The sequence below is a fragment of the Delphinapterus leucas genome, chromosome 11 (genome assembly GCF_059928025.1).
Source record: "Delphinapterus leucas isolate spDelLeu-1000000601 "Yukka" chromosome 11, BTC_Dleu_Yukka2, whole genome shotgun sequence".
NCBI classification, from domain to species: Eukaryota; Metazoa; Chordata; class Mammalia; order Artiodactyla; family Monodontidae; genus Delphinapterus; species Delphinapterus leucas.
Genome location: NC_143139.1, coordinates 60,189,938 through 60,215,108, shown reverse-complemented (window position 1 = coordinate 60,215,108; position 25,171 = coordinate 60,189,938). Strand labels below are relative to the sequence as shown.

Here is a 25,171-nt window from a genome sequence, read left to right as displayed (position 1 = left end):
ACAGGCAGCTGCCCGCTGGGCAGAAGAGGGGCCCTGACTTTTTTCCTCATACCTCTTCTCTCTAATTCCTGGCAAATTTTTTCTTTGATTCTGTAGCTCCTTGTCTCCCTGCTCTTCCACAGGAATGTGTATCGGGTAGCCATCTCTCTCTATTGTGACTCTACCCTCTGGCTCTAACTGGTGGAGTAGAGGTAAGCACCTGACCCAAGTTGGATCATTCAGAGTCTCTTTCCTAGAAATCTGGATTTGTGACTGAGACCCACTCAGTTAGGGCTGGCTTCTTTAATAATAATAATAATGACAGTAGTAATAAATAATATTTATTGAAGATATATATGCTAGACGTTGATCTTTAAATATGGTTTCTTGGTTAAATTTCTTAATAACCTTATGAGGTAAGCGCTATTTTTGAAGAAACTGAGATCAGAGAGGTTGACTTTTCTGATGTCACACAGCCTAAATGGCAGAATTAGGATTTAGACTCACATCTGTCTGACCCTGGAGCTCATGATCTTAACTTTCATGCAGTACAGTCTCTTTTAAACAGAGAAGATAGAAACTTGGGAACCATGGGATGGCTGTGTTTTGCCCGCGTGAGCAGAGAGCAAAGAATGAACTGCTGCTTAAGTGCATATAGGAGCCAACATGAGAGAGGGAGATCCCTGAGCTTCTCTTTTGAGTCTAGGCTCTATTCTATGACCACGTGTCACAAACCACCCCTGCTTCCCCATAATAAATGTTTCTTTTGGGGGCTTAAGCTATCAGTTGAATTTCTGGAACTTGCAACCAAGAATTCTAACTAATTCTAGTGCCATTCCTTGATGTGTGCAAGGGAGGACCTCAAAGGTCCAAGCTTCCCCTGCTTGCCGTGCTTCTCCAGCTTGCTAAGGAGAAGTGGCCTCTCCTCTTTGGCTCTCAGTCCCCTTTCTCTGTCACTCTTTTCCCAAACTGTGGGCCTTTGAGTAAGACGATTAATAGTCGTGTGTGTGTGTGTGTGTGTGTGTGTGTGCGCGCGCGCGCACGCACGTGCACACTTGCTCCTAAAACACTTTACATATTTTGCAAATGATGGATCTTAATAAACTGCTTGTTTAGGTAAATTGATATGGTAATGTTTATATATTTCCTTATATAAATGTGCTTTCTTCCTCAAGTATGTACTTGGGAATGATTAAAAGTGTATCTTCCCAGAATCAAAAGGTCATATATTACATGATTTTATTTATATGAAATATCCAGAACAGGTAAAACTATACAGACAGAAAACAGACTGGTAGTTCCCAGGGTCTGGGGGAAGCGGCAGAATGGTGAATGTACTAAATTCCCTCAATTGTTCACTTTGTCATGGTTAATTTTATGTTATGTGAATTTCAACTCTATAGTTTAAAAAAATCACAGTAAAAAATCCTAAGTTCTGGAAGGAAAAAAATAAAAGGCTATCTTCCATTTAGATGGTACCTATTTGAGCCTGAAGTCATCATGTTGAGAACTCTTTCTGGGCATGGAGGCAGGGGCTTCCTGACCACTGTCTTTTACAGTGCTTTCTTCATCTGAAATAAAGGAGTCAGAACTCTCATCAGGAGAGCATGGCACAGCAAGACTTACTTTGTCCCATTCCCACGAGATAATCTATGTGAATTATAACCAAAGACTTGAAGAGAATGGGGCTGGTCTCTAGTCTTTATAAATGTATCTCACATGTTGTCTTGAGAAGCTCTGTGGGGTCTCCACTTTGTCATCTCTATTGCCTAATAGAGGAGCGCATCTCTTAGTCCACTAAGTAGAAAAGGAAAAGTACATGTTTTTGCCCCCGCTGTAAATAATCTGAGATATAAAATGGAAGGTATGTAGACCTCAAGGGAGGGCCAGATAGTGTCATCACCGCTTGAAAATGGTAATCTTTCTATCGGTCCTTCTAGGGTAAAGGCAGCCTGCAATCTCTGCCTAGGACTTGAGCAAGAGTGAAGAAGAGCACCTTTATCATCAAAGGTAAGAAGCCAATGCTGGCGACTACTTAATGTCATCTTATGTATAAAACAAAGAAACGTTACTAGAAAACCCGACTTCTGGGTGCCTGTCTCTTAGAGTTCAATTTTGTACCCATTAAATTATAAAAGGAATGATTTACTACTTTTTGACCCTGGCAGGGAAAAAGAATCTTCCTTTATTTTTGTATAAACATACTCCTGAAGTTATTCCTTTGTCAGTGTTCTTGGAAGTTCCTTATTTACACAGTTCAGGTGGCTTCTAATTCTTGGCCAAGTTCATGTTTATCAAAATAATCAAGATGAATCACAGACTTTCAGAACTAGAAAGGTTGCAACTTCCTCCTTTTTAGGGAAGGATCCAGAAAATGAGATTCAGAGAGATTGACAGGCTTTTGCTGGGGCAGAAGAAATAGTGGCAAGAAACATCCACTACCTGATGCTACGATGTCCCCGTTAGATGATGGAGCCCAGCACTCTGGGGGTCTTGAGATTAGATTTTTTTTTCCTACTTTAATTGGGAGGAAATGAAGATATTTGTGTGACCTAATGTCCTCTTTACTTCTTAAAAAGAAGCACTGTCTTGTATTACCACAATTCAACAATATATTTAGAGGGTCATAGACCCATGGAACTTGCAAATATTTTCAGAGTTCTCCCTGCCCACCCCTTTCCCTGACACATCACTTCTTGAATGCCATTCCTTCTAAGAGGTTGTCTAGTCTCTGCTTCAACATTTGAAGTGACAGGAAACACTACTTCATGAAGCAACAGATTTCATTTTTGTGTGCCTGTACTCATATGCTCTTCTCTCATAAATACAGAGTTGGGGTCACAGCGTATATGCACATATTTTGTAGTCTCCTTTTTGCAATTGACATGCCACAGATATTTTTCATATTGATACAAAGCTCCCATTATGGCAATTATAAATAGCTTCATATACTGTATAATTTCCTTAACCAAAATGTATATAACCATGCCTTAAATTTTTACTTTTATAAATAGAATTCAATCCTATTTTGGCTTGGACAGTTTGGTTATTAGACCATAAAGAGGTCAAGATTAAATTTTCACTCCTTGGTTCTAATTGTATCTTCTAGAACAGCACTGGAGAAATCTAATCCCTCTTCCATGAGACAGGTTCTTTTCAGTGTCTTTTAAAAAACTATCACGTTCCTCTTAAAATTTGTCTTTTCCAAAGTAAACATCCTTAGCAATTTCAATCGTTCCTCACAAGTTGTGGTTTCCAGACCCTTCACAAGATTGTTTGTTCTCCTCTGGATAAGCTCCAATTTGTTCATGTCCTTAGTAAAGCACGGTGCCGGAATTAGCTGCCGTAATAGCAATACCATAATAATAATAACCACCATTTAGTAAGTGTGCACAGTGTTCTAGAAACTGGGCTAAAGGCTTAGCTCATTCAATCTTTACAAAACCCTCTAAGGTATGTGTTATTATCCTTATTTTTTTAATGAGGAAACCAGTTTTAGTATGCTAACTAGCGTGTCCAAGGTCACACAGATATGAAGTGCACAGCTAAGATTAAAATATGCTCTGCATTCTGAACCACTTTATAATGCTCCAGAATTTTCTGGCCTTGTAAAATTGAGGAGCTAGATATTAAACTTTTGTGAGAACATCTTAAGACTTCATTATCTTGTTTGATGATTTCATGTTTATGGAAAGTATGGCAGAGCTCGCTTCTTCCAGGATAGGCTTAAAAAGACTAATTCGTTCATTTGTCAAACACTTATTGAGTGCCTACTTCCTGCCAGACCCTATTTTAGAAGGCGGCAGTACAGAGATAAGCAAGGTAGACAAGTGTCCTTCTTTCATGGGGCTGACATTCTGTTGGGGAGACATTCTATAAGTAAACAAATAAATAAGCGTGGTAACTTCAGATGGTGATAAGCGACATAAAGAAAATAAGACAAAGTAATGTGCTAGAGAGTAACTGTGTTGGGACCTGGGGGGAAGACAGGATGAGGTTTGGCGATCAGAGGAGGCCTCTTGGTGACGTCTGGCCTTAGACCTGAATGATGAGAAGGAACCAGCCATGTGAAGAGCTGAGGATCTGAGGGAAGAACATTCAAGCCTCAAGAAATGGCAAGGGCAAAGGTCCTGGGATCAAAATAAGCTTAGTGAATTCCAGAAACATAAAAAGGCCCATGTGGCTAAAAGCAGAGTGAACAATGGAAGAGCAGAGGGGGATAACTTCAGAGTCAGGCAGGGGTAGATCACATAAGGTCCTACAGGCCATGTGAAGGATTTTGGATTTTTTCTAAGTGTAATGGGAAACCCATGTTGAGTTTTATGTCAAGAGGACTGATCTAATTCATCTTTTAAAAAGATGACATCTCTACTGTGTAGAGAACGGATTTTAAGGGGCAAAAATGAAAGCAGGGAGATGAGTCAGGAGGCAGGCTATAACCCTGTCTTGGTAAGAAAACATTGTGGTTCAGATCAGGTGGTAGCTGACCCAACTGTGACTCAAATCACTGGAGAGAAATGGATGAGTTCAGAAAAAATGGAGGAAGAGTAGGCAGAAATTTCTGGTAAATTGAATGTGGTAAGAGAGAGAAATTGATTTAACTCTTAGATCTGGGGGCTGGTGGGAGTGTTGCACATACTTGTACCAGATGTAGTATATACAGGTATCTAGAGGTGTGTATATAGACCTCTATATACTTTGTACAGGACATTGACACATTATTTCTCACCAGAGTCCTATGATGTAGCTAATATTTCCCAAAGCTATTTCTGACAAAGAAACTGAGATTTAGAGAGGCTAAATAACTTGCCTCAGGTCATGTAGGTAGTAAATTGGGAAGCCAAGATTTGCACCCAGGTGTGCCAGACATCAAAAGCAGTGCACTTTCTCCTATGCCACAGCGCCACCCCTGGAGCTCTGATCAAGATTGCAGCTTGCCCGTAAGGGGAGAGGTAAAGAATACATACATACAGAGTCACACGTGAGGGGCTCTATATTTCCACAAGGCAACACCAAGGGGCTCCATATTGCCACAATTCCCTCTGGTTCCTTGAAGGGCTATTTTCCATGTTTGGAATCTTATGTCTAAGAGCTGTGAGCACATTGGATGGAGTCAGAAGTAAATGAAATGATTAAGCAGATGGAGAAAATGACTTCTGAGAAATGAAAAGATTGCAGCTCTGCTTGGTGATGACTAAAGAGGACATCAGACTATAACTATCTCATTGGTGGAAGCAGCAGGAAGAGGGGAATAGTTTTTTGTTTTTTTTTTCTTCAGAAAGTAGAGAGGAATTGCATGAAGGGACAGGCAAAGAATGGAGTTCCCGAATCTGCTCTTAACTTTATGACGTTGGTGGCTTATCATGACTCTGCGTCTGAATATTCTCATCTCAAAGGAGTGAGCTATGATTGAGGTAGTCTCTCTAGAAAGGCATCAGAATCCACAGAAAACATTTCTTCTTCCTTGTATTTATTCACTGATCACTATTTATTAGTTCTCTACTTTGCAAGAAGAGGATTTGGGGCCAAAATATGGGTGCCCGTTTTGAATATTCTTATTTTACAATGAAACCTTCTTTTAAACGAGGCAGATATTATCATGACAGTTCGTCCAAGTAATCGTCCCTCTGCGATCAGAATTAAGCACACACTGAAACATATTAACCATCATCATGTGACAGAGTCTTAAAGGAGTCTGGAGAGAAAGGATGATGCCGGCACCATGGATCCCTATTGTCTAAATCATGCTACACTCTAAAGAATGGAGAGGCTAAAGTTTCAAACACAGGCTAGTGATTTCCTTGCATTTGCCGTAATGTACGTTTATCTGCACATTTGTTAGTGAAATGAGAGAACACGGCTACTTGATAACAGGGACAACTATCTGATACATTGCATGAATGATCTCCTGATATACAGTATGAAAATTACATCTATCAGGCTGCAAAGTTGGAGGACTTCAGTATATCAGTTACTTCTGGGCTGCTTGCAAAAGCTAAAGCCACGGAGGGAAAGGCTTCTTGAAAAACACACCTGTCCTTTTCAGACATTTTTGAAATATATTCTTTTTCTGATGTTTTTGGCCCTCTGCCCTTGCTTCTAAATCATGGTTGGGAGGCCATCCTGCCACCCGAAGGTTAAAGAGAAATCCAAGCGGATGTGCTGTCTTAACGGGTTTTGAATAACCTCCGAAATGACAGTTTTTTTCAGGGTTGCTTATACAAGTTACACCTGCAAAAATGGGACTGAGTCCAGTAAGAAAGGATATGACATTTTCCTGAATATGCAAAAAATGAGTGGGGTGTAGTCTGTATTCCTGTAGGCACTTGGCAGCCTCATGGGTAAATGAGCATTTGTTTCCTGTGTACCATCTTTGAGTTGAAAATGAGTCACACACTCATGAAAAGAGTGGTGCTATCTTCTTTTGTCTAGCTCTGTATGCTTTTGCAGTTACTGAATTTGTCTTAATGGGAATCTTGATTGTTTCTCTTTTGAGACAAGTTATTAGAATTTATTTTTAATCTGGAACAGGATTCGTTTAAATATATTGTCCTTGATTCATAACTTGATTCACGGCCAGTATATAAAATTACAGGAATTTTCTATGGGGGAACAATCTTTCAGGTTCATATAATCATCTAGAAGCATAGGTCGGTTTCCAAGTGTTTCAACTAGTTTGCTTTGAAAATAGTAAGTATAATGTGTTGACTGTCTACTGTGTACCAGCCACTGTGCTATGTTTTTTATAGATTATTTCTAATCCATGCAACATGCCCATATGCAAGTAGCAAGAGCCCCTTCTTATAGCAAAGGAAAACAAGTGTTGGAGAGATGAAGTCACTTGCCGGAAGTCACAGAGCTGGTCATTGAATGAACTTGCATTTGTACCCATTTCTGTCCAACTTCAGGGTCTGTACTGCCTCCATATGACACTTTGCCTCTTTGATAAGGTCATGTGATGACAAGTTTGCCCCAAATTCTTATTAGAAAAAGGCAGGTCAAAAAGTAAAAGAATGAACAATAATATCCCCCCATTTTTATATTTTGTTGATTAGAAATCACTTCTGGTCTTTCCCAGATGTGCAAAGAGGCTCCTTTGAGTACTGGAATATCCTCCATGGTTGAGGGGACTCTGGCTCTAGTCTTGGTTCAGCCAGCTCTGCCTGGCTTTGGCCTTGAAACTCCCAGGCCTCAGATAACTGAGAGTATTCTGGGGTACACACAGGGATGAATTCTTGCCCCGTTCCAGGTTCTTGGTGAGGGGGGAGAATAGCATATGGATCAGATGCTGATGTAGGCTTGCAGGAGAATTTTCAGACTCTTGGAAGAAGGGGAAGAGACACCAGAGCAGTAAACTTAATAGGAAAAAAGGGAACTTATCACAAGGAAAACATCTGAAAAGTATCAGCAGAGGCTGTGGTACCTAAAATTACTGCTAGACTGTCTGCAATTGTAAATCATTATTTCAGGAAAACTAGCTGAACAGCTAGCACGTTAGGGCCAGGAACAAATAGTTGCACAGTTTGTAGTATTAAGGGCAGTTCCGACACTTTTCCTTTATTTCCTCTAGAAAATTGGACGGGGCATGCTTCTGAGGAGTTTACCATTTAAGTTCGCGATTTTTGCTGTGTATTCATTTTGCTTTTCTCTTTGCTCCATTAGCTCTATTTCTATGTACTTGCAACAGTGGAGCCACCGAGGGTGTGGGGCAAGTGCCCGGTTGTGGAATTGTGGAAGAGTAACATCTCCAGTCTGAGGGTATCACACAGCTCTGATTTTGATTGGCTTCTTAGGTACATTGACTTGGATTCTAGACATTTTTTAAACTGATTACAGAATGTCAACCCCCCCCCCCCAAATCACATTTGTTAGTCAAGGCAAATTTTCCAAAGAAGTTTGTTCATGGCTATGTAATAATCTATGCCTGATGTGCGGATTACTTAGCACTTTGGCTTATTCACATCTATCTCCCCTGTATTTCTTCAGGTGCACATTGGAGAGAACTTCCCATTACCCGTTTTCTATTTTTACAACTTGGCATTCACTTCCTCTAGCTACCATATCTGATTACGAGTGCTGGGGACAGAGGGGGCAAAGGATGATCTATAGGACTAGACGCCAGGCTCTGTACAAATCGTATTGTTGCCTTTTTACAAAACATTGCTGTACTGTGTGTTCTCTTTGAGGGCTTTTATATGCAACTGAATGAGGGCTGAAGTTTTCATGAGAACGCACTCACACTCCAATTGTACTTCTCGATGAAAACCCACTTTTGGATCATTAGACCCATCAAGGCTTCCTTTTCTGTTCACAGAATTATGCCGACTTTGTCAAGTTACCTTGGCAGGGATTCCCTGCAGTCAAAAAGACTGGTACCGGGGACTTCCCCGGTGGCACAGTGGTTGAGAGTCCGCCTGCCGATGCAGGGGACACGGGTTCGTGCCCCGGTCCGGGAGGATCCCACATGCCGCGGAGCGGCTGGGCCCGTGAGCCATGGCCGCTGAGCCTGCGCGTCCGGAGCCTGTGCTCCACAGCAGGAGAGGCCACAACAGTGAGAGGCCCGCGTACCGCAAAAAAAAAAAGACTGGTAGCGATTTTTGGTTCAAAGGGTTTTTTTTAGGGGGGCGGTGGGGGGGTACGCGGGCCTCTCGCTGTTGTGGCCTCTCCTGCTGTGGAGCACAGGCTCCGGACGCGCAGGCTCAGCGGCCATGGCTCACGGGCCCAGCCGCTCGGCGGCATGTGGGATCTTCCCGGACCGGGGCACGAACCCGTGTTCCCTGCATCGGCAGGCGGACTCTCAACCACCGCGCCACTAGGGAAGCCCCTGGTTCAAAGTTTTTAAATATTACGTAACCTATTAATGTTCTTTTTTTTTGTAAATAACACTTTGTTATGAAGACCTTACAAACCTCTTCTTAAGACATTCTTACTCCAGATCCAGGCAAAAACACTTCAAGGTTTGTAAATGACTATTTCCTGACGTAAATTCTTTTTTATTAAAATGCAAAATGATCTTCAGGATAAAAAAAAAAAATTACGAGCAGACTCCAGGCTGGCACAGCAAGCTGATGCAACGGGCAGAGCTTCTGCCTCTGCTCACCAGGAAATGAATGAATTCCTTTCCATGCCTGTCAGATGGGGGAAAGGGCAGGGTCATGCTCAGCAGGTCCTAGCTCATTCCTCCCCAGCCAGCCACGCCTTCCTTGCAGATGACAAGGCCTATTCTTTTCCTCATTTATCACATCTACTTTTCCTTCAACGGCACTTCTGCTGAAAGACACTTGTGTCATTTTTATCAGCTACTCCAGCCCTCTCTGAGTTTTCACTTCTTTGGTTTCTGTGACATGTTTACCCAGGTTCCCCTCTCAATGAACACCTATTTTGATCACACTGAAGTTAGTCTCAGTTATAATGTATTGAGTCACTGATATCAGAAAACACAGTTCAAACTGGCTTAAGCCATAAAGTAGAGTTACTGGCTCACAGAACTGGAAGTCCAGAAGTATGTAGGTATCAGGATTGGTTTGATCCAGGCACACAACTGCATCACCAAGGACCTGTTTTGTTTCCTTGTCTCTAACATTCAGTATTATCAGCTTCAGGTTGAGGAATGCTGAGCTGTTATGGTCCCGATACGGATGCTGATAACTCCTAGTTCTACATACTTCCACTTCCCAAAGAGTAAATTACTATTTACTCCAAAGCTCCAGCAAACCCTCCCTGCTGTCTTGCTGGCCCAAACATGCATCGGGGGCCAGGTGGTAGGAGTAATCTGATTTTCTCAGCCCCTAAGAATATGCTGTATCCTTAGAGTCAGAATTGGTGTCAGCATCCCCAAAGCTTGTAGGCTGCTCCCAATGACAAAAATATGGGTAACAGGGGCTAGACGTTGGAGAGGCAAGCATTTCATCAGTCAAGCGCAACCATTTGCCTCCCCTGTCCTATAAGTTCAAAACTCTTCGTCTCCAGGCTTAATTTCAGCGCTCTCTAAATATATAAGATTTGTCTTTATATTGTCTTGGTCTACTTAAAGTGGTTGCTTTCTGTGGCCACATACTGATTCTCACACTAATATCTGCTTGCTGATGACCCTCGTGTCTCATCTGCTTACCTTAGTGTCCTAGACTTTTCCACAATGGGACTCTGATTACCTACTCTCTGGCTATCTTCTGAAGGTCCTGGGGACAGAGTTTTAAAATACAGGATTCAGTCCTTGATTTAAAGAGACAAGATTTTTTACAATCCACCCTTTTCCAGGAATGGTTAGAAATTGTGAGTGCGTTCCAAGTGACCGTGGGCTGACAGAGGTATGCTGGAGCCAGCTAGCTCACTGTCTCATCAAAGCTAATTATTAAATTTTCAGGAACTTTGCGAGCTGGTTGTTAAACATAGCCATTAAAAATTCAATTTACAATTTAGGTAAGTAAATTTACAATTAAATAACATTTAAAATAAAGTTAATAAACACTCCAAACTCGTCATTTCCTAATCATTTTACTATTTTGCTGTTATGCTGTTACATATGCTCTTGGAGCTATTTCCATCTATTGTGCATGTAAATATTGTATATACTATACTAACTACATATGTATACTGTATATATACTGAATCATTCTACACAACAGTGTGCCATTTGCAACTCTCCCCAGCTCTGCATTCAGTGATGTAATGATGGTAGCTTAAAATTGGCCAATGTGGGAGTATTTATACCATAGAAATTGGCAAACACTATAAATTAGGGATTTTTTAGTTATTAAACATTTACCAGCACAATGGATGGTTTTCCAAATGTAAAACAAGAATGATAACAGAATCCACGTTACTAGCTCGATAAGAGGTTGCAATGACGTAAGTTGTATAAATAATCGAGCTCACGGTAAACCAGCTGATGGATCTTGGCGATAACTATCTCTTTCCCTGCCTTGTTAATAACAGTATATTTAACATCATATGATATTTAAGGGCTGACTCAGGGCGATCCTTAGGAGTATGAAATAATACTACACTGTGAGATTGGTAGAGTTATAGGAAGAGATAAAGCCCTATGCGGTATGGGATAGAATGATGTTGCCATCTGACTCCTGTGTGATAAGTGGGTCCCACCCTTCAGCCCACACTCTGGTCCTGGTACCACATTAACTCCCTCAGGGGTTTCTTCATCTGCTTCCACCTCTCTGCCCTTTTCCTCTTCTACTTGCTATACTTCCTAGAAATGGCCTGTGCCTTGGTCTTTGAAGGCCACTGAAGTACCACGCTGGCTGTTAACATTCGTCTCTTATCTTACCTTCCTGAGAGTCAAGGGCTACCTCTCTGTTACTACCGAGGTTGCTGCCATTCATCTCTGAAATATCCCTTTCTCTGATTCATTTTTTTCCTGTCTTTTCTGTCCTCTATTGACACCTCTTGGTTTTGGCACAAAATGAAAACAGTTTTGAGACACTAATTACCATTCTCCTTTTGCTTTGGTAATTCATTCATTTGAAAACTATTAACCCCCTACTCTGTGCAGAGCACGTGTACTTGATACATAACCACATTGAAAAAGTACTTTGTGCAAAGTTCTTGGCAAAAGTTACAAATATAGAGATGTAGGAGCTATAGAAGAAAGAGAAAAGAGGTCACATTTCACAAGGAGGTGGGAAGGGGGAGGCACAGAAAGTCGAGAATACCTTCCCCCTTACTTGTGGTTTTGGAAATTTTCTGGATACTTGGCAATGTTGATGGACAGATAGCTGAGATTTTAGTTCATATAATGCCTCATGTGTTCCTAATTATTTCTTGAATGTCTTATCTCTCTAACTGCATTGTATTGTAATTTCATTAAGGACAGAGGTTTTTTTGTTTGTTTGTTTGTTTTTTGCGGTACATAGGCCTCTCACTGTTGTGGCCTCTCTCGTTGCGGAGCACAGGCCCGTGGGTTACTGCTGCTGAGCCTGTGCATCTGGAGCCTGTGTGAGATGCTATGGAGGTATAGAGGGCAATAAGAATAACTAGGAAGATTTGACCTATTTCGAGACTTAAGAGCTGGCTTCCCTGAAGAAGTGATAATTAAGCTGAAAATTATTTAAGATTATAGCATGTGTCAAGGCCCTGTGGCAGGGATGGTGGGTACTAAAGAGAGACTTGTATGTTGTACCTCAGAGAGAAAGTAGAAACGTGGCACATGATGAGGCTGTTGAGAAGAATGAGCCTGCAAATGAGACAGAGGATCTAGGAAACCTGAGACAGGGCTGCTGCATAGGAGCCAAGGGGAAGCAGAATTCAGAAAAGAGGAGCTGATCAAATATATCACATGCCTGTGGGTCACATAAAATGAGGTCTTACAAATACCTGCTGGATTTAGGGTTGTGAGGTCATTGACAACCTACACATCTAGAGCTGTTTTGATGGTGTAGAGAAGATAAAAGTCAGACTGAAGTAGGCTACAGGATGAATGGGTAGGAGAACATAAAAAGAGAAAGAAAACACTCTTTATATGCTTAACTATATAAAGGAGAGGAGAAAAAGAAAGGGGTAGTTGAGGGATTTTTTTTTATTGTGGTAAAACATAAATAACATAAAATTTACCATTTTAACCATTTTTAAGTTCTGTAGCATTAAGTATGTTCATATTGTTGTACAGCTATCAGCCTCATCTATCTCTAAGAACTTTTTAATCTTCTCAAACTGGAACCCTGTACCCATTAAACAATAACTCCCCATCCCCCTCTTCCCCTAGTCCCTGGTAGCCACCATTCTCTTTCCTGTCTCTATGAATTTGACTGCTTGAAGTACCTCAATATTTGTCCTTTTGTGTCTGGCTCATTTCACTTGGCATAATGTCTTCAACACATCCATGTTGTAGCATGTGTCAGAATTTCCTTCTCTCTTAAGACAATAATATTCCATTGTATATATATACACCACATTTTGTTTATCCATTCATCCATCAGTGGACACATGGGTTGCTTCCACCTTTTAGCCATTGTGAATAATGCTGCTATGAACATGGATGTGTGTACAAATATCTGTTTGAGTCCTGGATTTCAGTTCTTTTGGATATATATTCAGAAGTGGAATTGCAATAGAATGGTAATTCTATGCTTAATTTTTTGAGGAACCACCATGCTGTTTTCCACAGCAGTTGTACCATTTTACATTCCCATCAGCAACGTGCAAATGTTCCAATTTTTCCAGATCTGCACCTCTCACTATTTGTTATTTTTGGTGTGAGGTGATATCTCACTGTGTTTTTCATTTTCCTGATGATTAGTGATGTTGAGCATCTTTTGTGTGCTTATTAAACATTTGTATGTCTTGTTTGGTGAAATGCCTATTCAAGTTCTTTGCCCATTTTTTTTAACCAGGCTGTTTTTCCACTGTTGAGTTTTAGGAGTTCTTTATATATTCCGGTTATGGATCTCTTATCAGATATATGATTTGCAAATATTTTCTCCCATCCCATAAGTTGCCTTTTCGTCTGTTGCTTGCTTCCTTTGATATGCAGAAGTTTTTAAGTTTGACGTAGTCCCACTTGTCTATTTTTGCTTTTGTTGCCTTTGCTTTTGGTGTCATATCCAAGAAATCATTACCAAATCTAATGTCATTAAGCTTTTCCCCTATGTTTTATTCTAAGAGTTTCATAGTTTTAGCTCTTACTTTTAGGTCTTTGATCCATTTTGAGTTAATTTTTGTATGCCTATTCCCCAAAGGAAGAAACCTCTTCAATTCTGTTTATTTTAATACAATTTATCTTTCCTAGTTTACCCACCTTATAGAGTTGCTGTAGTGGTAAGACAAATATCTAAAATGATATCCATGGCATATCACTTCCAGTTTTAATGACATAATAAAATTATTTTGCCACATTATCCTCTCATAAATTACCCTGAAACAACAAGAAAAATGATAAAGAGAATCAAAAACTCTATTTTTAATAAAATTAAGAGATAGCTATCACCCTGAACCATAATATATAAAAGTAAAAAGCAGATAGAAAAGTGATGCTATAGTGTCTGATTCACTTTCATGACCTGCGTTCTGGTAAGTAATGACCTCACAGTTCTTTTCTAGGCTATGGATCTGTATTTTATTTATATCAGCAAAACTGAAAGGCCCATTCAAATGGTTTTTCCAAAACAAGAGTTGGTCTGTCCAGATGTAAAGCTAAACTTTCATCTCTTAAGAGCTAGAAAATCTCTTGCTTATCTAGGGTTAGTCTCAAAAAGGATCTCATTTTCTCTAAATACACTGGATAATACCCACTGTAGAAAGTGTAATCCATAGATTAAAACCCATTCTTTGGTTTATCTCTTCCTGTGGAAATGGAGGAATTCCTGTTACCAAATATGGCATCCACAGACCTTCAAATACTACATGTTTACATTTTGGTTTAAGTGAAACAGAATTCAAAGAAAGCATGGCTTTGAAAACCCCCAAATTCTGCCTTACTTTTTCTTCATTGGTGCCATTAGGCATTTCCTCGAGCCCAGGTACGTATTTTCATGGGGCTTCTCACTGCCCACACCGCAGTGGCGGAAGTGCCAAGTTGGCTTAGTCTATAGGACATTTGGGAATTGTCTTTACAGAAGGAATTTAATTGGTCTTCCCCTGGGTGGTACAAGTCAGGGCAAGATGTACTTACTCCCATATAATGAATACTGATACAGCAAAATAAATGACAAGTGGTTTCAGCCCTCACCCTCCAGCCTAGTTCTTTCCATAAAAAGATAAACAGTTGGCCAGATACTCAGAACAGGGAAAGCCACAGAGTCAGCTCTTCTTTTGCTTTGTTTCTATATTAATAGTAATAAAAGAAGTTGAAGTTGAGGAATAGTTTCCCCTCACAGAGCTCCCTCCGGTGCAATAAACATGTAGGTGAATCCTTTCTGATCTGTACCAAGCCCCTCTGACTACCCTCAGAGGGAGTAACACATGGGAACATTGCAGACTATTTGATAACTCGCTGTGCTGTAGTTTGCAGATATGCGGTACATATCCAAGAAAGAAAATTTAGCCTTTGCACTCTGGGAACTCACTGGCCTAATTATTCTATTCAGACCTTCTGTCATGAGAAAACAATTTAGTCCTCTCTCAGCCCCGCTCATGGTTAATGGAACAAATGACAAAAGAGGAAATTGCAGCAAAGAGGCCAAACGAATTGCACTGGGGTGTAAACTTCAGTCACCACTTTGGACTAATTAAGGGATAAGGCTGATTATAAAGCGTGAACATTCTGATTAAGGAACATTTTAAAAGAAATGTAACCTCACTTTTAAACATGAATGATTACCACCAGTAGTGGTTAGAAATAGGCAGAGGTAGATCCAGGCCTACTGGGAGGAACAGGAAAGACTGTTTGTCAATCTGCACCTTGCTTGCAGAAGCCGTTGCTGAAGTGCTTGTACAGCTTTGCATCTTTATAAGGATAATGCTCCTCTCTCCAAAAGCAATAATAGCAACATGGGCTCTCTCCCTGGCACCCAGAAGCCAGCTTCTTTATTCCACTCATTCATTCATTCATCTGACAAATATTTTTGGGAACCTTCTATGTGTCAGGCACTGCTCTTGGCGATGAGGACTCAGCACTAAATAAAAAAGAAAAAAATCCCGCCCCTCGTGGAGCTTTGGAGAAACAGGCAATAATCGAGTAAATAATTAAAGCATATAGTCTGTCAGATGTGTTGAGTGACTGAGAGGGAGAAGAGAAAGGAATTGAGTGAGAAGGGTAAAGAGAGGGCAGGGTTGCAGTTTTCAGTGAGGTAACCAGAATAGGCCTCTTTGAGAAGGTGATAGGTGAACAAAGACCTGAAGATAGATGGTCAGGCAGCAAGCCATGCGTACATCTGGGAGATGACTATTTCAAGCAGAGGGAAGAGCCAGTGCAATGGTCCTGAGGCATGAGCACGTTGGACCAGTTCCAAAAGCAGCTAGAAAACTGATGCGGATGGTGAAAGGGAGAGAGTAGTAGGAGATTAGATGAGAGAGGAAATGGGTGGGTATGGGAATGGGAATAGGGCCCAGATTGCATAGGACCCCCTAGGTGATTGTAAAGACTCCACTGGTATCTTGGACCATGAGGTGTGTGCAGTAAGAAGTGGAGCTTTTGGAATTCTGTAAATTGAAAATTATATTTGGTCAAAATCTCTTGCCATAGGGTACTTAAGCATATATAATGACATGATAGTATGGCCAGAGATAGGTAGGTAACTCCTCAAATAATAAGCATCTAAATAGCATGTGGTGAGAATTGCCCTGGATGTTTAAAGTTGTAGATCTCACTGCCAGTTAAAATTACTAGTCAAGGGACTTCCCTGGTGGCGCAGTGGTTAATAATATGCCTGCCAGTGCCGGGGACACAGGTTCGAGCCCTGGTCTGGGAAGATCCCACATGCCGCAGACCAACTAAGCCCGTGCGCCACAACTACTGAGCCTGTGCTCTAGAGCCCTCGAGGCACAACTACTGAGCCTGCGTGACATGACTATGGAAGCCCGCACGCCCTAGAGCCCGTGCTCCAAAACAAGAGAAGCCACCACAAAGAGAAGCCCGCGCACTGCAACAAAGAGTAGCCGCCGCTCGCTGCAACTAGAGAAAGCCCGTGTGTAACAACGAAGACCCAACGCAGCCAAAAAAGAAAAAAAGAAAAGAAAAAATTACGAGTCAAAAGTCACCTAAGTTAACTGAGAATGCAGTGGTTTCCTGAGACAGAAGCATCTTTTAACTATGGGAATATTTAGGATTAGTATAAAAATGTTTAAGAGTCAGAACCATAGTATTAATCTTGTTATGTAGGAATGTGTGCATAATTTGGCTTTTATATGTTTGAGGAAATCTGGAATCTTTGAGTGACAGTCTTATAATTTCAGTTTCAAATGTGTATTGAATAATTGGTTTTGGTATATATATATAAAACCTTAGTAAGGTTATATACAGTATTTGAATATTAAGAGGACTCAAATTTCATCATAGTCATAAAGTTAATTTGATATATCTGAATTACTTAAGTATTTGGAAGGGTTTGCCAATCAGACATTTTTAACTTAAAAGAAAATAGAATATATTAAATTTATAAATAATGTTTACAATATTTGAAGGTGTTTAGGTTACCAAGGGTATAAGTGGCAATTAACCAGCATTATTCCAATCTCCTTAACAAGTGGTTGTAAATATTTGCTAGATTTTTAAATAGAATAATAAGCGGAAGGTAAAAGCTTAAGGAAGAATTAGGCTTCAGCATCTATAACTTTAATAAAAGGATATTAATGAATAATTTTTCTGCACTGACAAGCACCCTTAACTTTGCCAGGATGTTCATATTTATCAGCAGTTGTTTACCATATGGTTTCTAGAACTCCATTTTTGGCCACTTTTTACTACTCATTTTCCCACTCACATCTTCGTTTGCAGCATGTATTTTAATGAAATTACTACTTAGAAGGGAAAAAAAGAGACTTCTTGTGGGGTCTTGACAAAATTCTGGGCTATGGGAGGGGGAGTGTAGCAGGATGTGAACTCTTTTTTTCCTGCCATTTGGTAGCTTTCCTTTGCTAATAATTATTCTAGAATACTGGAATGTAGCCCAGGCAGAATTAATTTACAAGATTATACGTTATGCGCATCTCTTCTGGAACAATGAATTCTCCATTATGCACCGTGTTTCCTAAAATTTATCATCTTATAGCAAGAAATGTACCTGTGTGACAAAGAACAGTGTGCTCCAGCTTGTGTCAGGCTAATGAAATATCCATTAAAGGATAATATTTATTCACCTGACATTTATTGAATAACTGTGTAGTTCCATGGTAGGGAGGGAAGGGGTTCTTAAATAGTCTTGAAAATTATATTACAATCTACACCTTGAATTTCTGTTTTTGGTGCATTTTAAAGTAAAGCTACTATGTGTGATAAATCACTTAGTCTGTATCCTTCTGACTTCACAGCCATGATGAGGTCAAATTTAAGAGCTTCTCAGACCTGACTTTAAGAATGGGAACAGGCTCCTAGAGGTTTTTGTTTGTTTGTATATACATATTTATTTATTTCTGAATATATTAAGCAAGAGGAAAAATTGTGAAAATCTAAAAAGGTGAGTTTAATACTGCTTGAAGATTTATAAATTTAAGTCATATTCATCTTATATTTTGCTGTAGCTCCTTCTGAATTTTGATGTGTTACAGATTTTATAGCTTTTTGTTTTAGGGTGTGTGTGTGTGTATTTCCTAATAGAGGCATATGTTTTTGTTGATATTTGTGAAGGAAGTGACAGCAAATGGAAAAGGCCACCTTAATGCATGCCAGTGAAATAGAACTTGAGGGAACTATGTGTACAGTAATTATCAAGTACTGTCAAGAACTTGGGAGAGTTTTGTTTATTTTTTTAAAGGAAAATAGTGTTCGATAAAACTGAATGCATTTTGTAATTGGAGACAAAAACATTGGCCTTTCATAAGTTTTGACCTAGGTTTTTTTCAGGAGAGATTCACCTGGGATAAGGGCATTTCTTTATCACAAAGCCCTCCTAACTCTGTCCCTGACCCCAGCCTCCTCTCCCAGCCCGGTATGAGTTGTTCTCTGTTTTATATTTCCATGGAAACTTGTGCCTATCTGTGTCACCCAGTATTGAAATATTTATGTAGATTTCTTACTTCATTGTATCAGAGGATCCCTGATGTCAAGATCTATTTAAACATATAGCAGGAAGAAAATTATCAACAAGGAGAGAAAATAATCAAGAGACCAAATGGCAGGGATTAGAGAGTAAGAATGAGAGAGGGATCTATTTGGGCAAAGTGTAAGATGTTCCCAGAAGCTTCAGAGTGCCTGAATATTGCAAAGGACCAAGAGTAATTAAAATTCTCCTCAGCAGGTTGCTCAACATCATTAATCATTAGAGAAATGCAAATCAAAACTACAATGAGATATCATCTCACACCAGTCAGAATGGCCATCATCAAAAAATCTACAAACAATAAATGCTGGAGAGGGTGTGGAGGAAAGGGAACCCTCTTGCACTGTTGGTGGGAATGTAAATTGATACAGCCACTATGGAGAACAGTATGGTGGTTCCTTAAAAAACTACAAATAGAACTACCATACGACCCAGCAATCCCACTACTGGGCATATACCCTGAGAAAACCATACTTCAAAAAGAGTCATGTACCACAATGTTCATTGCAGCTCTACTTACAATAGGCAGGACATGGAAACAACCTAAGTGTCCATCAACAGATGAATGGATAAACAAGACGTGGCACATATATACAATGGAATATTACTCAGCCATAAAAAGAAACAAAATTGAGTTATTTATAGTGAGGTGGATGGACCTACAGTCTGTAATACAGAGTGAAGTAAGTCAGAAAGAGAAAAACAAATACCATATGCTAACACATATATATGGAATCTAAGGGAAAAAAAAGGTCATGAAGAACCTAGGGGCAAGACGGGAATAAAGACACAGACCTACTAGAGAATGGACTTGAGGATATGGGGAGGGGGAAGTGTAAGCTGTGACAAAGTGAGAGAGTGGCATGGACATATATACACTACCGAACATAAAATAGATAGGTAGTGGGAAGCAGCCGCATAGCACAGGGAGATCAGCTCAGTGCTTTGTGACCACCTAGAGGGGTGGGATAGGGAGGGTGGGAGGGAGGGAGACGCAAGAGGGAAGAGATATGGGAACATATGTATATGTATAACTGATTCACTTTGTTATACAGCAGAAACTAACATACCATTGTAAAGCAATTATACTCCAATAAAGAGGTTAAAAAAATAAAATAAAATTCTCCTGAATCACATATTACAACAGTCAAGAACTTTTGTGAGTAACAGAAGAAAAGATCAAAGTTTAAATGCAACACAATCCCAAGACTAGACCACTAGGGAATTATATCTTTGTATGCCCCTTGGAGAGATTTTTGTTCCTACTGTGGGAATTCTTAGTGCCTCATGCAATGTGGTTTACAGTAGGTGCTCAATTCATACTACTGATTGAACGCTGAGCTGAACAGCTTTACGCGTGCCATTCTCTGCTTTGCATGGGCTTGTTTTCATCCCTTGGAATGAACGTTTTCAGATGATTCCCTCCGTTATATTTTGTATATTCTGGCTCCATGATAGATATTAGGTGCTGATTAACTCTTATTAACTATCTGTTTGAGAAATTTGTACAAATAATACTGGAGTTGCTTAACAAGCAAATTTTTACTTGACATTTTTAAGAGGCATTGAATGTTTACATCTGTGTTAGTAGTCCTAAGAGAAGTGATGCAAAAACTTTTATTATTAGATTAAATGATTGATAATCAGGAGCCCATGTGGTGAATTTCTGGATGTTAATTTTATATTATTTTTCTTTTTCGTGTCTACACATAATCTTACACTTAGCTACATGATTCTCCTTCCTATATGATAGCAAATATTTCAGTGCTAGGAGGCAGGAGGAAAATAAGTGATGCAGGCAGGTTGGCTGAAGGTCCGTATAGTCCAGAGAGAATCTTTAGGGTTCCAGATATTTCAGAGGAGTGTGGACTCTCTGAAATCGTTTCTGGAGGTTTCCTTTAATTTGAGGCAAATAGGGTCATTCATCCTTCTTTACCAGCTCTGACCGTGTCAGCTACTCTGATACCTCAGCCAGAATAGTTCAGTGGGATAAGGGGGTAGTGATGGGGGCAGTGAAAGCGATACAGAAGGAAGAGATTATGGCAGGGGGTGAGGACTGGGGACTGGGTTAGATGGAGGAGAGACAGGGGAGTAAACGTGACCCTCTAACCACGTGAGCCCTCAGCCCTATAATTATAAGAATTAGCCTCAACACGAACGCTCAACTCTATATTTACCCACTACTGGTCTTCTGTAATGACCTCCAACCCTCCACTTTGGGAGTTGAGATTAGGCAGTTGACATTAGGGTAGAGCCAGATTGATTGCAGAGAATTTGTGTCAAAGGCAAGTGATTTGGGAATTTTCTTTTGCTTTATTAAGTTTGCCTTTTTTCCTTCTTTAGGTATAGTTAATTAAACATTGGCTCCATGTTCCTGTAATAATAGTGAATTGTTTACCTACTATCGTTGCTTAGGCTTTTCTAATTCACAGTCTCTCTAATACTTAAAGCTGAGTCTTGCAAAAAGACCTCTGGCTTATTTTTCTCCTAGCAACTGCTGACATATTGCATTTGGTAGTCCATCTTGAACTTGCAAATAATACTATAATAAAAATCTATTATAGGAGATGTTTGACTTTACTAACATTCATTTTGTGTTCGTACATAACTTTTTATATACAGTTATTTTGAAAAAAGTATTTCATGGCTTAAAAACTTGAAGAGCCCCTAATGTAAATGACTGGAACTGCTTGAATAATAATGTGCCGAATCTATTTACTTGAGTTGTTCAATAAACTGTTAACATTCTCTGGTATTCTAATAGCTACAGGATCAAAATTGGACACATTTCGCTTTATGGGTTTGATTTTATTCTAAGTACTTGGAGACTGTGCTTTCTTTTCAAAATGTTCAAAATAATTTGTGTCTATAGGCTAATAATAGCAACACCTAGAAGAGCTTTTCTTCCTAGATCCTTGTGGGGATGATTTGAATATGCTGTAAATATCTTAATAATTATATCAGATAGATATCTTAGATAATTATAGATATCTTAATAATTATATCAATTGGGATGTTTTCAATTGCAAATGGTTAAAACAATTGAACCTTAACTGGCCTAGGGGATTTATTGATTCACATTCCTAAACAGGCCAGAAGTAAAGCTAGTTTTCACATAAATTCAGGGCTTCAAATGACTTTGGTGATTCATCTAGTCAATTGGCCCCATTCTCCAGTGGGTTCATCTCTAATAATTAGACTATGGTTTTTTGAAGGTTTCAGGTGTATATTCTAGCTTTCTCAACAACTCTGGTAGAAAAGAGAATTTCCCAACAGTTAGGAACAAATGCCAGTTCTAATTCTCATTGACCCTGAACATACATCTTTCTGAGGCAGCAAGAATGACGAGATTCTAAAAAGAAACAGGTGAAATGAATTGTATTAATACAGTTGATCCTTGAACAACAGGGTTTGAACTGTGCAGGTCCACTTATACAGGGAGTTTTTTCAATAAGAGCAGTACTACACAGTGTGTGGTTGGTTAAATCCGTGGATGAGGAACCACGGATTCAGAGGGCTGACCTGGGACTTGATCTCATCACTGGATTTTGGTATCCACGGCGGGTCCTGGAATCAATGCTCCAGGATACTGAGGGAGGACTATATGTAGATTTTCTATTGTGCAGCAGGGGTAGGTGCCCCTAACCCCCGACTTGTTCAAGGGCCAACTGTGTATTTTATTTAACTAATATGTAAAAAATATACAATTTCAGCACATAATTGATATAAAACTTATTAACGAGGGTTTTTTGGTTTTGTTTTTTCCTGTACCAAGTTTTCAAAGTCTGACGTGTCTTTTCACACTTAGAGCCAAGCTCATTTTGGTCCCCCCAGCCTTCAGGTACTCCATAGCCACATGTCGCCAATGGCAATGTTTAGTTTCTACTCTCAGACATTTATCCTAAATAGAGAATACACAGATATTCATACATCTCAGATGCAGAAATCTTTAGCATGTCTTGCTTAGGAACAATGGTCATAAATTCTTCTGTTCTCAAAGAAGTCATTAAATGTCAGGTTGATGATTAAATGACTAAAACTCCCCATTCCTTCAACCCTCCATCTCATAAAATGGTTAATCTTTATGCCAGAATGTGGAGATCACCTATAGACAATGTTCCATTTTTCTAATGCCAAATGATGGCAATATTTAAGGCCTAAATAAATACAAAATCAAATGAAAACAGAAAGATTTTAAATGTTTTAACTTTGGCTTTACTATGTCTTTGCGTGAGACATTAAATAAAATTTCTCTCACAAAGCAAACAAACAATAAATGTTAGTGAGGATGTGGAGAAAAGGAAACCCTTGTACACTGTTGGTGGAGATGTAAATTGGTGCAGTCGCTGTAGAAAATGGTATGGAGGTTTCTCAAAAAACTAAAAATAGAACCACCATACAAGCCAGCAGTTCCATTCCTGGGTATATATCTGAAAACAACAACACTAATTTGAAAAGATGCATGCATCCCAATGTTCATAACAACATTATTTACAATTGCCAAGAAATGGAAGCAGTCTAAGTGTCCAGAAACATATGAATAGATAAAGAAGATGTGATACACACACACACACACACACACACACACACACACACACGATAGAATACTATGCAGCCATAAAAATGGATTTCTGCCATTTGCAGCAACATGGATGGACTTGGAGGGCATTATGCTAAGTGAAATAAGTCAGACAGAGAAAGACAAATACTGTATGATATCACTTATATATGGAATCCAAAAAGTACAACAAACTAGTGCATATAATGAAAAAGAAGCAGACTCACAGACATAGAGAACAAACTGTGGTTACCATTGGGGGGAGTGATGGGGAGGAGGGGCAATACAAGTGGAGGGGAATAAGAGGTACAAAGTATTAGGTATAAAATAAAGCTACAAGGATATACTGTACAACACAGCGACCTTAACCAATATTTTATAACTATAAAAATGGAGTATAACCTTTAAAATTTGTGAATCACTATACTGTTACACCTGTAACATAAAACTGTAGAGCAACTATACTTCAATAAACTATGTGAAATAAACAACAACAACAACAAAAAAATGTCAGGTTGATGTTCAGGCCTCAAAGGTGGTGTGGGGGTATGTGTGGGGAGAACAGATTTTCCCATAGCTCTCCTGTAATATCTCTCCGGACTTTGTTCATACATGTTTTTTCTGGTTTTTCTTGTTTTCTTTTGAGCTTTAAACCATTTCATATCAAAACCACTACCTGTTTTCTTTTTTTAATGAGACAGACTGACCTGATTTCAACCAGTTTTAAAGATGGACTCTATCTTTTTAAGACTTCTGCTCTCATTTTATACATGTCATTAAAGAAACTACTAAGGGAGAAGAAAAAGAACATGTCTCTTCCTATTCTAGGATAACTTCTTCTTAACCTCAGGTAGGCTGTATAAAACCATGTGATTTGATACATTTATACCATTGTTCCTCAATCAGAAAGTTGATTGGCCTCCTTATTAATTTGTTCATTTTCCCTCTTTTTCTTACACTCCTCCTTCAAAGTAAATATTTTCATTGTGGGTTTTATAAAAACAAACTTGTGTAATTTTTACCATAATAATAAAATCTTAGTATATTGAAGATAATACATTCTAATACAAAAAAATATTGTTAAGTAACTGTTTTCTTTTATTCTAAATCTCAGTTTATACCAGAGAGTAACCTTTTAACAACAGCTAAACAGCATTTAACAATGGTCTTAAATCAAAATATAAATTAGGTTTACTACAATTATTTTGCCTTTTAGAAATGTGTAACAAGATTATTAAGAATCTACCACCCCATTGTTGATACATGATACCTGTGGGAGATACCTGTCATTTGTAGCTGCCTGTATTAATTTCATATGTGCATAACAAAATGCCAGAAAGCTGGTAGCTTAAAACAGCACCCATTTATTATCTCATAATTTTATCTGTCAGGAGTCTGGGCAGGTGTAACTGGGTTCTCAGGGTCAGGGTCTCACAAGTCTGAAATTAAAGTGTCGGCTGATGTCTGCATCTCATCTGAGGCTTAGGGTCCTCTTCCAAGCTACTGTGGTCATTGGCAGAATTCATTTCCATGCAGATGTCAAACTCATGGACCCTATGTGTTCAAGAACAGCAGAAAAACCCCTCTCATGCTTCAAACCACCTCTCAGAAAGGACACATTTCCTTTTAAGGGTTCACCTGGTTAGGTCAGGCCCACCATTTTGGTTAACTCACAGTCAACCATTTAGGACTCTTAATTAAATCTGCAAATCCCTTTTGCTGTGTAAGCAATCATGGGTATAATGCCAGGGTGTGGCGATCATAAGGGCCATCTTAGAATTCTGCCTACCAGACTTCCCAGAGGGTCTTGAACACCCTCTGTCTGTTGATAGTTCTCCACATTGTGAACTCCATCTTCTCAGGGCAGTTTACAAAAAACTTGCATTCTCAGACTCCCCTGTGGTTAAGCTGAAGGCATGTGACCTTGGTCTGAGGAGTCAGATGCCCGTAAGTAGGACTTAGCTGGGAGATGAACTGCAGGAGGAAG

The 25,171-nt window shown here is 39.5% G+C and overlaps 1 long non-coding RNA gene across 1 annotated transcript in view; it reads left to right on the top strand.

The window, feature by feature from the left end:
• LOC149748034 (uncharacterized) overlaps window positions 1-24,178 on the top strand; it is a 72,012-nt gene extending 47,834 nt beyond the window's left edge. The window contains exon 2 of the long non-coding RNA XR_016394980.1: window positions 1,920-24,178. This is a non-coding gene — a long non-coding RNA (uncharacterized LOC149748034). The remainder of the gene's footprint in view (window positions 1-1,919) is intronic.
• The last annotated feature ends 993 nt before the right edge of the window (window positions 24,179-25,171 follow it).